The 15,429-nt window shown below is 54.1% G+C and overlaps 1 protein-coding gene across 5 annotated transcripts in view; it reads left to right on the top strand.

Annotated features, from left to right (window-relative positions):
• The window catches only part of OSBPL2 (oxysterol binding protein like 2), a 1,093,509-nt gene that overhangs the window by 767,541 nt on the left and 310,539 nt on the right, over positions 1-15,429 (top strand). The window lies entirely within an intron of this gene.

Here is a 15,429-nt window from a genome sequence, read left to right on the forward strand (position 1 = left end):
GTCTGGATCCATGTACTCGGTTATAACTTTTTACGCCGAGGTGTATTTTCAATACGAAGGGAACTCAAAGATGAAATTTTGAGTCCCCTATGTCTAAACGACTTGAATCGGCATTGATGGTCATAATGGGGCCCTTGTGTAAACAAACTAATGCCCATAAGTTCCCTTATTGCTGTGTTGGATGACGGGGATCAGTGTATAAATTAGTTGTGTGCTTGCTTCAACTTGATACACCGGTGGGGCAACCATTCCAGTGCGCGAGTGTCGATTCACGTTGTGGACTTAAATAATAAGGTGGAAAAATGGAGCGCAACACCTAATGGTGATTGGTACATATCTTAGCTGCGTGCCATGGTCCGCTAAATAGGCATTCAGGCAACTATAACTGTGCGTGAGTGCGGAATCGCATTGTAGGCTGGTTGGTTGTGCCACCCACCATTGTTAATGGCGTGCTAGACCTAGTTCCAGTTCTGGCGCCCGCCGTTTAAAGGTGTTTTCTTGTGATGTTGCGATTGGACATAAAAATATGAAGTGCTTCAAGCGTCCACAATATTATATTACCTATTGGCAACGGTAATGTGAAAATCAAGCAGCGAGATGCTCCCTCTCCGTGAAGCGCGAGGTGCTGCAGCGGTGTGTCCGGACAGCAAAGCTGTGCACCGTTGCCTAGGTAATGTAAGCATAAATACGTGCCGTTGCAATTTTGGAATCTCTTCGTTGCTGCAAAAGAAAATGCAGTGAGCCCTAGCCACGCTGCTATGGCAACGCGGGAAGGCGTTTAACTAGCACCATAGCAGTACAACCGAAGATGTAAGACCTGGCTGAAGTGTGTGTTTTTAATATGGAAAAGGTGATCAGCTCTTGTCTAGGTAGCGGGCAGCTTGGACTTATTTATATGTTTGTGTGCAATTTGCGCAGCAAACCGTAGGTTATTGAGCCACGTCAAGGGCGTACCGAAAAAGCTACCATATGGGCGCCGTGTCTAAAGGTTGGGCATAGTTCCAAACATTGCACCGTGTGTGCATTTGCCCTAAAATTAACCTGGCGCAAAATCATGCAGACTACTTAGTGGGAGAGGTAGTCCCATCGTGATGATACAGCCATTTCTTATGTAATCTTAGGCTCATTTTGTGCAGAGGAAAAGCCCTCACAATTGCAAAAGTGAAAACATAGTATACATGGAGGATACAGAATGTCATTGTCCAAAGTGTGAACACAAAACATTAGTCTGTACATACAATATTTACATTTCACATAACAAAGTGTATACAGAGGGTCTCATTCATATAATGTTGACATTCCATATATTTTAGTATACAAATATAGGGTCTTCATTTCTTCCCTACAATGGACAATACTCTGGTGTCTGGTAGGCAAATCATGCAGAGAGAAGAAATGTGCCACGGGGACGGTCCAAAAGGAGACCACACGCCTCGGGCCCACAGATGAGGACCAGACAGTGGTACTCCAACCAGCAATGAACAATCTGATTCCAATCTTCAATTTGTCATCACGCCCCATCAACAAAATTGAAAAGAGACTCCTTGAAAGAGGATTATCCTTTGTACCGTCTAGAAAGGCGGAACCCTTCCAAACCGAGCTTGACCTCAATAGATTCTTCCGGAACATCAGATTGAAGTACTTCTTTGACCTGTATCTATCAGAACACTGGACCGTTCCAGACACATCTGATCTAGTACAGGACAGTGGATATGAGAACAAAACAGGTTCCAAACCAAAATCAGCCTTCACTCCACCGCCACACACCATACCAGGTGAATTTGATACTTTTGAGAAGTTGGTCACTAATGCCTTTCTCGAAGGTCTAAAGAGGAATAACTATTACCAAGACAACTTAGACAAGTAAGAAAGGACAGCACTAACAACACTGAACAGAGACAAAACAATCACTATAATATCTGCGGACAAGGGCGGTGGGATCATCGTCATGGACACAACCGACTACAAGAGCGAATGCCTCCGCCTGTTATCAGACACAGAAGCCTACAAGAAGCTCAACCAGGATCCAACCAACAGACTACCGGACGAAATCAGTAGCCTAACGAGACACACAGAGAATCGGGGATGGATCTGCAAAGATGAACACTTCTTTTTGAACAAATTACACCCGAAAATACCAGCCTTCTATATCCTCCCAAAGGTACACAAGAATGCCAACAAACCACTGTGACGACCTATAGTGTTGGCTTGTGACTCTCTTCTGGAACCACGGTTTACCATGCATTGGGATTTCCATGCGATTGACTTTCTAGACATACATAAATACAGGTCAGGAGACACTCTGAAAACCGAACTCAATCGCAAACCCACTGACCGAAATAGCTTGTTGCATTTCACAAGCTATCGCCCACAAGGACTCCAGTACAATCTACCATATGGGCAATTCCTGAGGATCAGGTGAGATTGCTCCGATAGAGTGAAATATGAGTCACACACTGATGATCTACAAGCAAGGCTCCTAAGGAGGGGGTACCCCAGGAAGTCCATTAGAGATGCCAGGAAGAGAGCAGCAAATACGGATAGAAACACATGCTTAACCCCCAAGACAGAAACACCCTTGGACCGACTAGTCTGTGTCACTACTTATATCCCATTGAGTAACACGATCAAGAATGCGGTCAACAGAAATTGGCACTTAACAACAAAGGAAGTCTAGACAAAAAAATCAGTTTTTGCATTTAAGAAAAATAGAAACCTAAAGGATACCCTGGTACACACGTACATTGACTCACAGACAAACCAAATACACTGTGGGATTTGCCTCTGGTAAAAGGCCACTATAAATGTGGACACTGTATTGCATGTGATTTTACTGACACAAAGAAAACATTTGACCATAAAGACATCCATTGGGAACTAACAACTTATACCAATTGCAATACCAAACACGTTATATACATCATAGAATGCCCGTGCAAGCTGCTATATGTGAAAAAAAAACTATCAGAACAATCAATTAAAGAATATCAGAACATAGATTGTACATTAAGAACAAGGTACCGGACAAGCTCCTGGTTGAGCACTACATCAAAATGGGACATTCCAATAACAACCTCAAATGGTTTGTGGTGCAACAGATGACCCTGCAGAGGCGAGGGGGGACATCAACAAGGCTCTAACCAAGCTGGAACAAAGATGGGTGCATAGACTCAATACAGTGAGAAATGGCCTAAACATAACTGTAGAGTGGTAACACTTCTGGCACACCCAAGTATACTATTTTCACCACCAGCATCATTTTGAGTGCTAGGTGCACCATGCTATTCCCAATATCATACCACTATTTAGTGATAACGACTACTAAGTCCCCATTTAGACCAGGGACCAATGACATTGAGATGGTTCCACACTAGAACTTTTTCAACACTACCAATAGATTGGCAGTCAGCTTGACACTAGAAATGTGGTGGATGCAGACTGGAAATATGACCTAAAATTAATAATGTTTTTTTCTGCAATGATTGTAGGGGCTCTTTCCTCCTGTGGATACAACATATGTAACTTTTTCAGTTTGTACATTTCTTCTCTCTGTATGATTTTCCAGACACCAGAGTATTGTCCATTGTAGGGAAGACATGTGGACCCTATATTTGTATACTAAATTATATGGAATGTCAACATTATATGTATGAGACCCTCTGTATACATTTTATTATGTGAAATGTAAACATTGTACATACAGACTAATGTCTTGTGTTCACACTTTGGACAATGCCATTCTGTATCCTCTGTGTATATTAATACTATGTTTTCACTTTTGCAATCATGAGGGCTTTTCCTCCTCACAAAATGAGCGTAAGATTACATGAGAAATTGTTGTATCATCATGATGGGACTACCTCTCCAACTAAGTATTCCGCATGATTTCGCGCCAGGTTCATTTTAGGGCACATGCACTGTTAAGGATTTCAATCAGGCGACACGCACACCATGGTCTCTGCCTAGTATGTAGCGTCTAACTGAGGTTCTTTTCTCCAGCATGGCGTCTGGCATGGATTCACATGCTCATGAATATTCCCCGTCGTCAGGCTGGGAATCCTCGGTAAAGAAAAAATCAGTATCAGTTTCGTTTCTGATCTGTCTTTCTTAGTAGTAACCAATCACTGGTCTCTGGGTTATACTGCTCCCAGCCAATGACGGCCCTCTCCCTAAGCCCCGCCCCTGGCAGCCATCCTCAGATTTTTTCCGCACGTTCAAGTGTTGGGAGTCCTCGTGCTATAGCTCTCGAGCTTTTACTGCGTTTTGCATTTTTTCAAGAGATTTATCTCTTTTTTTTTCAGTCATTCGAGCCTCAAGCTCCACCGTTTCTACTTCCGATCAATTGGGAGGAAGTTTTCGTCGAGTTACTCTTCTTGGGGGATTCCAGAAGTTTCTGAGGCCTACCTCGTGGACATGGCCCAGGAGAAAGGAAGCTTGACTCCCAGATCCAAGCTGTTTAGGAATTGCCCTGGATGCGGATTACAGAATGTGTCAAGGAGGACGAACACTCGAGATGTGTCTACTGCCTTCATGGAGACAAAAAGCACGTGGAGAAGGACTGTGCGTTTTGGATGAACATGACGGATTGGACTATGAGGGATCGTCGGACACGTCTCGCCAACTGGCTGGAAGGAAAGAGCCCAGCAGGTGAGAAGAAGAAGTCCGAGCGATCTTCTAAGTCCTGTGAGGGCGCTCCGGCGATGGGGGCCCAACAGCAGGCTAAACACGGCTAGCCCGCGGGCACCGGGAGCGCCCAACGGTCGGGCTCCTCGGCTGCCAGGCAGGGCGCACCTTCACCGGCGCCATCGACCACGAGCCAACGCTCTGGCTCGGGGAAGAGAAAGTCTGAGAACCCGGCTAAGCTTCTGGAGAGGCCCCGGTCGATCTCGAAGGAACCAGCCAAGGGGGAGCGAGGCGGCGACCCTCCCCCCAAGGTGAAGGCCTCAAGCGCTAAGGTGGTGAAGGCCTTGATTCACCCGGCTAAGGCCTCTATCGAGGTAGTCGCTATGGCCCTGGTGAAGCCTGTGGAGGCTACCCCAGTGGAGGCGACCTCGGGGCCCAGAGTTTACCTGCCACTGCGTAGGGAATCCTCTTTTCAGCCCATCGAGAAGACCCCCTTGAAGACCCCGGTGGAAAAAGAGGGGGGGGTGGCCATTACAGACACAGACACAGCCTCCGAGGAGGAACTGTTGGAAATCGTGGAGGGCCCCAACAGGAAGTTTGTGAATCCCGATGAGGAGGACGAAGAAAGTGACGGAGGTGCCGACGAGGCTCCCGTGTAGGAGGAGCAACCATCGCGCCCGTCGCAACCCCAACCACATGACAACTCGGTGGCCATTTTGATGGCAATCCAAACCTTATGCACAGAGATAAGGACGAGATTGCCCCACCCCCAACGGACGACCCAGCAGAACCGGGCCCGTCGGAAAGCCCTCCAAACAAGAGGAGGAGAGTTCAACCACCCCTGCCCTTCCAGACCTCACGGCCTTCTCAGCCTGCCTCCTTCCCCTATCCCTTGGGATGACACAGGAACAGATACGGCCACGACGGGGACGGATGACAACGGTGGTGACGACGGGACGGACCTCCCATCACCACCTCCTCGGGCCTCCCCGCCCAACGAAATTGGCTCCTTCCACGCCATGATTGCCAAGGCATCCGAGCTTTTCCAGCTCTGCCCGGAAGAACAGAAGAAGGAAGGTTTCCTCTACCAACGGCGCACGGCCAAAAGGAAGACGGTCCTCGCGGTGCCGTTGCTGGATGACATCTGGGACGAGGGACTTGTCCTTCTGAAGAACCTATCCATGACACCTGCCAAGAGGGAAAGTATGAGAGAAAGTACCGGGTCCCCGAGGCCGCCCCTTGTGCCTTGGTCGTCTCGTCGGCAGCCAGAAGAAAGCGGGGGGTGGCGGGCGCACCAGCCTCAACTTCGACTTCCCCACCGGACGGCGAGGGAAAGAAACTGGACTCCATGGGACGAGTCATCTCTGCGGCGACGACGATTAAGGAGGCCAACGCCCTAGCGATTGTGGCCCACTATGACAGGGAGTTGTGGTACAAGATCACCCCACTGTTGGACTTCCTACCGACATAAAGAGGTCAGAGGCTCTGGTGATCCTACAGGAAGGTGTGAGGTGGCGTTGGACCACGCCATAACGGTAGCCACAGACATTGCCGACACCGGGTTCCGCCAGTTGGGCAATGGCGTTTGCCTTCGACGGCGGAGGTGGCTCAAGGCGACGGATTTCCGCCAAGACATGCAAGCCAAGGTTTTGGACATGCCCTTCGACGGCAACAATCTGTTTGGGAAGACAATGGATGAGTCACTGCGGCCATCAAGACTGACACAGACGGCTTGGGCCTTGGGAGTTCTGCAGCAATGACGGCCGCCCTTTCGGAACTCCGGAGGCAAATAAGGTGTCTCCAAAGGATTCGGCGGCGGCTCCTCGACATACCGTCAGTCGGCCCGCTCCTCGTTGCAAGAAGCCTACAGGGGACAGGGCAAGTCGGGTGGATCTTGCCGTCATCGCCAGGGAGGGTAAGGCGACAAGGCCGCTGCCAAGCAAGACTGAACCGGCCGTTGCGTTGGGCCCCCACCAGAGCACCCCGGTGAGAGGCCAGCTGACGAAGTTCATCAGCGTGTGGGAGTCCATCTCCACTGACTGTTGGGTGCTGGATGCCCTGACCCACGGGCACACTCTCGAATTTCTAAAGAAGTGCCCCTGCATTCCTCCCGTGGCCAGGAAGGAAAACCACGTCCCTCAACTGCTGTTAGAGATAAGGGCGATGCTCAAGAAAGGAGCCATCAAGCTCGTCCCAAAGAGGCTCCGGGGCTCCGGAGTATACTCAAGATACTTCCTCGTCAGAAAGAAGACAGGAGGATGACGTCCCATCCTGGACCTGCGTCGACTAAACAAATACATCAAGGCACAGAAGTTCCAGATGGTCACCCTCCAGCATGTGCTGGGCCAGCTGGAGGAAGGCGACTTCCTATCGTCGTTGGATTTGGAGGATGCGTACTTTCACATCCCCATTCGAAAAGGACACCGAAAGTTTCTCAGGTTCGTAGTCCAAGGACGGCACTACCAGTTCAAGGCCCTCCCATTCGGATTGAAGTCAGCGCCCAGGGTATTCACCAAGTGCCTAGCACCAGAGGTGGTATGGCTGCTTCTGCAGGGGATCCACGTCTACGCCTGCCTAGACGATTGGCTCATCCGAGCCAAGGGAACTCGCCGTCGAACACACAACGAAGACCGTCCGGCTGCTCACGGACCTGGGATTCTCCATCAACTTCCCCAAATCCCACCTGGTTCCGTCGCAGGTCGCACTGTTTCTGGGAGCCAAGCTCGACACAGTAGCACGATTGGCCTAGTCGTCGGAGGAAAGGTCGAAGGCCATCCTCGGCAATGTGCAGCGTCTGCTGGCCACGGACATGGCCAGGGTGAGGTCCATCAAGCGCCCTTCTCGGGATGATGTCCTCATGCATATATCTGGTGCGCCTGTGCGTGCTTCGGATGCGTCCTCTACAGGAGTTCCTCGACGTCCGTTGGATGCAAGCGGCGGGCAGTTTCGAGAACAAGAACTCGCTCAACAAGGTTTTCCGCCAAGCAATTTGGTGGTGGGGCACCCGTGCGCATCTCGCGGAGGGCACTGACTTTCAGACCCCAGGACATCAGGTGACGGTGACGACGGATGCCTCCCTGGAGGGGTGGGGAGCGCACACCAGAGATCTTCACGCGAGAGGCCTTTGGCTCCCGGAGGAGAGGCCGCTCCACATCAACATACTGGAGCTCCGAGCAGTGTTCTGGGCCTTCAGGTCATTCCTCCCGTCCCTCAAGGTCAAGGTGGTGAGGATCTTCACCGACAACACCACCACGATGTTCTACATCCGGAAGCAGGGTGGAACCAGATCCCCAGCCCTATCCAAGGAAGCCCAGGATCTGTGGCTTTGGGCCGTTGCCCAGGAGATGTTTCTGGTACCCTTTCATCTAGCAGGAATAAAAAACACCATTGCCGACTCACTCAGCAGGGAGCTGCGCTCGTGCCACGAGTGGGAACTGCGCCAGGATCAAGTGGATCGACTCTTCCAGCGATGGGGCAAACCCCAGATCGACCTGTTCGCGACGGCGACGAACTCCCGAGTGCCAGAGGTTCGCCAGCAGGTTTCCCCAACTGAGGAGCATGGGCGATGCTTTCTCGTTCCCCTGGGACGGCCTGTTCCTGTATGCATTCCCTCCATTGCTGCTCCGACTCATTAACCAACTCAAGAGGTCCCGGTGCAGGATGATCCTCGTCGCACCGGCGTGGCCGAGACAGATCTGGTTCCCGGACCTTCTCCAGCATGGGGTCTGGCATGGATTCACATGCTCATGAATATTCCCCGTCGTCAGGCTGGGAATCCTCGGTAAAGAAAAAAACCAGTATCAGTTTCGTTTCTGATCTGTCTTTCGTAGTAATAACCAATCACTGGTCTCTGCGTCATACTGACCACAGCCAATGACTGCCCTCTACCTAAGCACCGCCTCTGGCAGCCATCTTCAGATTTTTACCGCACGTTCATGTGTTGGGATCCTCGTGCTATTGCTCTCGAGCGTTAGTGCTATTTTTTCACGTTTTTTTCTCGTTTTTCCGGTCAAAAGAGCCTCAAGCTCCACCGACTCTCCATCCGATCAACGGGGACCCGTGTCGGATTCGTCTGCGCCCCTCAAGGGTGAAGATTTCGTCGAGCTACGTTTTGGAGGAGTCCAGAAGCTTCTCAGGCCCGGACATGGCCCAGGAGAAGGGAAGCTCGACGCCCGGAAAGCTGTTCAGGGTCTGCCCTGGATGCCAGCTGCAGAACGTCTTTAAGGAGGACGAACACTCCTTTTGTCTCTACTGCTTACATGAGGACAAGACGCACGTGGAGAAGGACTGTGCGTTTTGCGGCAATATGTCGGAGCGGACCATGAAGGACCGCCACCAACGCCTCGCCAACTGGCTGGAAGGGAAGAGCCCGTCAGGCGAGAAGAAGAGGAAGAAATCCGAGCGGTCTTCTAAGACCTTTGAGGACGCCCCGGCGACGGGGGTCCAACACAAGGCCAAGCACCGCAAGTCCGCTGGCACCGGGAGCGCCGAACGGTCGGGCTCTACGGGCGCCAGGCAGGGCGCACCCTCCCCGGCACCTTCAGCCACGAGCCAACGCTCTGGGTCGGGTAAGAGGAAGGGCGAGCACCCGGCGAAGCTCCTGGAGAGGCCCCGGTCGAGCTCAAAGGCCCCATCGGAGGGGGAGCGAGGCAGTGTCCCCCCCCTCAAGGATAAGGCGGTGAGCGCACCTAAGGTGGTGAAGGCCTTAATCCATCCGGCCAAGCCCTCTATCGATACTGTCGCGGCGGCCCTGGCTCAGCCGGTGGAGGCTACACCAGTGGTGGCGACCTCGGGGCTCAGAGTCTCCCTGCCACCTCGGAGGGAGTCCTCTTTTGTGCCCATCGATAGGACCCCCGTGAAATCCCCGGCGGGGAAGAAAAAGGGGGGGCAGGGCGTCGTCGTAGATTCGGCTTCAGAGGAAGAGCTGATCGAGGTCTTAAGCCACGGCCTTGGCGTGAATGAAGACCGGCCCGTCGGGATGGATCCCGACGCAGGTGACAACGTCATCGTCGAGGGTGCCGACGGGGCCCCTGATCGCCCGTCGGATTCCCCTCTGCCAGCGCCGCAAGACAACTCGGCGGCCATTTTGTTGGCTATACAGTCCTTATGCTCAGAGATAAGGACGAGACTAACGTTGCCGACGGAGGAACCTCTCCCGTCGGGGGATCCTGAACCGGGACCTTCTGGTGTTCCCCCGCCCAAGAAAAGAAGGATTCACCCTCCACCTCCTTTTCAGCCGTCGCGACCCGTCCAGCCCTCCTCCCCGTCCACCCGAGGGGATGATACGGGGACGGACACGGCAGCGACGGGTACGGACGACGAGGTATACGACGAGGATCTCCCGTCGTCACCTCCCACCAGGGCTTCTCCGCCCGACGAGATTGGATCGTTCCACTCCATGATCGCCAGGGCATCCGAGCTTTTCCAACTCTGCCCTGAGGAGAAGAAACAGGAAGGATTCCTTTATCAACGGCGCGAGGCCAAGAGGAAGACGGTCCTCGCGGTGCCTCTACTGGACGACATTTGGGATGAGGGCCTCGCCCTCCTCAAGAACCCTTCCACGACGCCAGCTAGAAGAGACCGGTACGAGAAGAAGTACCGGGTCCCGGACGCGGCCCCCCTGTGCCTCCGGGCGCAGCCTACCCCGGACTCCGTCGTCTCCGCGGCGGCCAGGAAGAAAGCGGGGGGGGGGGTGCAGCCTCCACATCGACTTCCCCACCGGACGGCGAGGGAAAGAAATTGGACGCTATGGGACGCAGGGTCATCTCGTCTGCAGCGACGACGATTAAAGCGGCCAACGCCTTGGCTATCGTGGCCCGCTACGACAGGGAGCTATGGTACAAACTGGCTCCCCTGCTGGACTTCCTACCGGACGACAAGAGGGCGGATGCCCTGGAGATCCTACAGAAAGGTGAGGTGGCGTCGGACCACGCCATCACTATTGCGACGGACTTCGCCAGTTGGGCAACGGCGTGTGCCTTAGGCGGCGTGGATGGCTCAAGGCTACGGACTTCCGTCAAGACGTACAGACCAGAGTCCTGGACATGCCGTTCGATGGGAACAACCTCAGTGGACGATTCCCTTCAGGCCATTAAAGCGGACACTGAGACGGCCCGGGCCCTTGGGGTGCTACAGCAACGACGGATGCCCTTTCGGAGCAGCGGAGGCAAGGGCGCCTCCAAAGGTTCCGGCGGCGGTTTCTCTACCTACCGTCAAGCGGCCCGCTCGTCGTCTCAGGAGGCCTACAGAGGACGAGGCAAGTCTGGCGGACCCCGCCGTCGTCGCCAAGGAGGTCAAGGCGGCAAAGCCTCGTCGAAACAGGATTGAACCGGCCGTGGGGTCGGGCCCCCACCGAAGCACCCCGGTGGGAGGCCGGCTGGCGAGCTTCGTCAGCGTGTGGGAGTCCATCTCCACCAACCGTTGGGTGCTGGACGCCATAGCCCGGGGCCACGCGCTCGTGTTTCAAAGAAGGTGCCCGCGCGTCCCCCCCCCGTGGCCAGGAAAGAGCTTCACGTCCCTCAGCTTCTCCTGGAGGTAAAGGTGTTGCTCAGGAAGGGTGCCATCGAACTCGTCCCAAAGTGGCTTCGGGGCTCCGGAGTTTACTCGAGATACTTCCTCGTGAAGAAGAAGACGGGAGGATGGCGCCCCATCCTAGACCTGCGACGTCTGAACAAGTTCATCAAGGCGCAGAAGTTCCGGATGGTCACCCTCCAGCACGTCCTGGGTCAGCTGGAGGAAGGAGACTTCCTGTCGTCGTTGGATTTGGAGGATGCCTACTTCCATATTCCCATCCTAAAGGGGCACCGAAAATTCCTCAGGTTTGTGGTCCAAGGGCGTCACTACCAGTTCAAAGCCCTCCCCTTCGGACTACGGTCGGCACCCAGGGTATTTACCAAGTGCCTTGCACCGGTGGCGGCGCAGCTGCGCCGCGAGGGGATCCACGTCTACCCCTACCTGGACGACTGGCTCATCCGAGCCAAGACGAGGGAGCTCGCCGTGGAGCACACGGCAAGGACCGTCCAACTTCTCACGGACCTGGGATTCTCCGTGAACTACGCCAAGTCCCACCTGGTACCCGCGCAAAACGCACTGTTTCTGGGAGCGAAGCTCGACACAGTGTCCCTTCTGGCCTCCCCGTCGGAGGAAAGGACCAGATCCATCCTGGGCGCAAGGTACAGCGGATGTTGGTTTCCGACGCGGCCAAGGTGAGGTCCATCAAGTCCCTCCTCGGAATGATGTCTTCTTGCATCTACCTCATTCCCATGTGCAGGCTCCGGATGCGCCCGTTGCAGGAGTTCCTGGACGCGCGCTGGATCCAAACGACGGGCAGCTTCGAGGAGAGGATCACACTCGACGAGAGTTTCCGCCGAGCGGTCCGGTGGTGGGGCACCCGCGCGCATCTGACGGCGGGCATGGACTTCCAGACCCCAGACCACCAGGAGACAGTGACCACGGATGCCTCCCCGGAAGGGTGAGGAGCGCACACCGAAAATCTGCACGCGAGAGGCCTTTGGCTCCCGACGGAGAAGTCCCTCCATATCAACGTCCTGGAGCTCCGTGCAGTGTTCTGGGCCCTCAGGTCCTTCCTTCCGTCCCTCAAGGGCAAGGTGGTGAGGATCTTCACCGACAACACCACCACCATGTTTTACATCAGGAAACAGGGCGGAACCAGGTCCCCAGCACTGTCCAAGGAGGCGCAGGACCTGTGGCATTGGGCCGTCGCCCAAAGGATGTTTCTGGTGCCGTTTCATCTGGCAGGGATAAAAAACACCATCGCCGACTCACTCAGCAGGGAGCTGCGCTCGTGCCACGAGTGGGAACTACGGCAGGATCTAGTGGATCGCCTCTTCCGACGGTGGGGCACACCCCAGATCGACCTGTTCGCGACGGCGACGAACTCCAAGTGCCGGAGGTTCGCCAGCAGGTTTCCCCAGGCGAGGAGTATGGGTGATGCTTTCTCGTTCCCCTGGGAGGGCCTGTTCCTCTACGCGTTCCCTCCTTTGCCACTGCTAATCCGGCTCGTCAACCAGCTCAAGAGGTCACGGTGCAGGATGATCCTCGTTGCACCTGGGTGGCCGAGGCAGATATGGTTCCCGGACCTTCTGGACTTATCAGCGTCCCCGCCAATCAAGCTGCCGGTGGACGCGGATCTACTCTCCAGGGAAGGAGGCGCTATCCTCCACCACGACCCGAAATCGCTGAACTTGCAGGCCTGGCTCCTGCAGCGCTAGAGTTTGGAGGATACGACATACCGGCCGACTGCAGAGAGGTTCTTGCAAAGGCCAGGGCGTCCTCGACTCTTAAATGCTACGGACACAAATTGAAGAGGTTCTCTGTCTGGTGCCACGCACAGAAGATTAACCCTCTACGGATTACGGCTCCCCAGGTACTGCCGTACCTGCTGACGCTGGCCAAAGCTGGACTGGCACACGCGTCCATCAAGATTCATCTTGCTGCGATCTCCCGATACACCAGAACCACGGGCCGGACGTCCTTGTGGTCTCATCGTCTGGTGAAAGAGTTCATGAAGGGACTGTTCAGATCGTTCCCGCCGGTGAAGGCTCCGGCCCCGGCGTGGGAGCTCAACGTGGTGCTGACCAAGCTCATGGGACCTCCGTTCGAGCCTCTGCACTCGGCCCCGTTGAAGTTTCTGTCGTGGAAAACAGCGTTTCTTGTGGCCATCACCTCCGCACGACGGGTGGGAGAGATCCAGGCCCTTTCCTGCAAGGCCCCGTACTTGACTTTTCACGACACAAGGGTAGTGCTCAGGACGCACCCCTCCTTCATGCCCAAGGTACCGTCGGACTTCCATCTCAACGAACCCTTGGTGTTGCCTGTGTTCTTCCCGTCGCCTTCGTGCCGGCTGAGAGGACTTTGCACTCGCTGGATGTGGGTCGGCCAAGCAGTGCTGCGCAACCTGTTCGCCTGAGGTGAGCCTGGTGAGGAGGTAAGATGCTTAATGTTGGGTTTGATGTAATGCTTAATGTTGAGCCTTTGCCACCTCCCGTGGTTGTGCATGTGTGTACTGCTATGTATTCTTTATTCATGAGCATGTGAATCCATGCCAGACCCCATGCTGGAGAAGGAACAAGTTACTTACCTGTAACTGTTGTTCTCCAGCATGGGTCTGGCATGGATTCACATGCGAACCCTCCCGCCTACCCCTCTGCGGCTCTTCACTTGGTCATACTGCCACTTCACGTGCTTCCAAATCTGAAGATGGCTGCCAGAGGCGGTGCTTAGGTAGAGGGCAGTCATTGGCTGTGGTCAGTATGACGCAGAGACCAGTGATTGGTTATTACTACGAAAGACAGATCAGAAACGAAACTGATACTGGTTTTTTCTTTACCGAGGATTCCCAGCCTGACGACGGGGAATATTCATGAGCATGTGAATCCATGCCAGACCCATGCTGGAGAACAACAGTTACAGGTAAGTAACTTGTTCCTTCTGGACTTGTCAGCATCCCCACCAGTCAAACTGTCGAAGGACGCAGATCTTCTCTCCAGAGAGGGAGGCGCTATCCTTCATCACGACCCGGAGTTGCTGAACTTGCAGGCCTGGCTCCTGCAGCACTAGAGTTTGGAGGGTACGATATCCCGGCGGACTGCAAAGAGGTTCTTACAAAGGTCAGGGCGTCCTCAACTCTCAAGAGCTACGGACACAAGTGGAAGAGGTTCTCTGTCTGGTGCTGTGTACAGCAGATTAACCCTCTATGGATTACAGCCCCTCAAGTGCTGCCGTAACTACTGTCGCTGGCCAAGGCGGGACTAGCGGATGCTTCCATCAAGATACACCTGGCAACGATTTCCCGATAAACCAGAACTACAGGAAGGCCATCCCTGTGGTCTCATCGCCTGGTGAAGGAATTTATGAAAGGACTGTTCCGTTCGTTCCTGCCGGTGAAAGCTCCGGCCCTGGCGTGGGAGCTCAACGTGGTGCTGACCAGGCTCATGGGGCTGCCATTCGAGCCTCTGCATTTGGGACCGTTGTAGTTCCTGTCGTGGAAGGCAGCATTTCTTGTGGCCATCACCTCCGCACGACGAGTGGGAGAGATCTAGGCCCTATCCTGCAAGCCTCCATACTTGACTTTTCAGGAGACAAGGGTGGTGCTGAGGACGCACCCCACATTTATGCCCAAGGTGCCGTCGGACTTCCTTCTCAACGAGCACTTGGTGTTACCAGTTTTCTTCCCGTCGCCTTTGTTGCTGGCCGAGAGGACTTTGCACTCGCTGGATGTAGCTAGAGCGCTGAAGTTCTACGTGGACCGCACAAACAGTTTTCGGAAGACATCACAGCTTTTTTGTGAGCTTTGGACCTGTGAACCAAGGGAATGCCCTCTCGAAGGCTTCCATTTCCAGATGACTCTCCGGCTGCATCATGCACTGTCACCGGTTGGCAAACCGACCGTTGCCCAGCCGCCCGAGAGCCTATTCGACTAGAGCGATCGCTGCTACAACGGCGTTCTTGTCTGGTGTGCCCCTGCTGGACATCGGCACGGCTGCTACATGGAGGTCGATGCACACCTTCACGAGATTCTACTGTTTCGACTGGGATTCCAGGGAGGAGTCCAGAGTCGGCCAAGCAGTGCTGCGCAACCTGTTCGCCTGAAGGTGGGCCTGGTGAGGAGGTAAGAGTTGCTTAATGTTGAGTTTATGTGATGCCCAATATTGAGCCTTTGCCACCTCCAGTGGTTGTGCATATGTGTACTGCTATGTATTCTTATATTCATGAGCATGTGAATCCATGCCAGACCCCATGCTGGAGAAGGAACAAGTTACTTACCTGTAACTGTTTTTCTCCAGC

The sequence above is a fragment of the Ambystoma mexicanum genome, chromosome 3p (assembly GCF_040938575.1).
Source record: "Ambystoma mexicanum isolate Mex_15411 chromosome 3p, UKY_AmexF1_1, whole genome shotgun sequence".
NCBI classification, from domain to species: Eukaryota; Metazoa; Chordata; class Amphibia; order Caudata; family Ambystomatidae; genus Ambystoma; species Ambystoma mexicanum.